The following is a 757-nucleotide window of genomic DNA, read 5'->3' on the forward strand; positions in this document are numbered from 1 at the left end:
AAGTCCATGTCAGTAGGCCCACAGGATGAAGGACATGAAATGGGAGGTGCTTTCAAGAAAGGATCCATTCAAGAAAGTTGAGGAGAAAGTAGGTCCCAAAAGATCCCAGGTCTCAGCAGCGACTGACTACCTGTGAGGGTGGATTCATTGTCTGCACTTGAGAAGTTTAGTTAAGAGAAGCTTAACTTACTCAGCTCAGCAATTTCAAAAACACTGGTATGTAAAAGACTCACCCTCGGGTGGCTTGTCACCGGGACAGCCTGAAGCAGAAATGAGGAAGGATGGATCCACTTCTCTCTGTGGCGGACCTCCAGTCTCCCCTTCCCCTCCCACATCATCTCTGGGCTTCCAGCATGGCCTCCTGGCTTCCTCCCATTGCAGGTCCCGTGCCTGTGGGTCTCCTGATGTAGACTCGCAAGGGACATCTCAGTGAGCTCCAGATTTTGGACTGAAGCCTTCAGTCTCCACTCTGCAGAAACCCTCCGCGTGCTTCCTCACCTGATACTGTGAGCGGCATCGTGAGATAATCTTGTGAATTCTTATAAATTTGTGTATCTTGTGTTATATCTGTTTCTCTAGTAAGAACCTGACCGATACACTATCCCTGCTGTCACAGTGTGCAGGGTTTATGACTTGTGGATATCACTAGGATTATCTGTGTCCTTTCTCCTCTTCTGATCTTTCCCATCCAGCCTACATTAGTTTCTCAGTCCCTTGACAAACAGCACGATCATTTCTGAAAGGAGTTTGAATTTTA

Source organism: Octodon degus, unplaced genomic scaffold (assembly GCF_000260255.1).
Source record: "Octodon degus isolate 3935 unplaced genomic scaffold, OctDeg1.0 scaffold00129, whole genome shotgun sequence".
NCBI classification, from domain to species: domain Eukaryota; kingdom Metazoa; phylum Chordata; class Mammalia; order Rodentia; family Octodontidae; genus Octodon; species Octodon degus.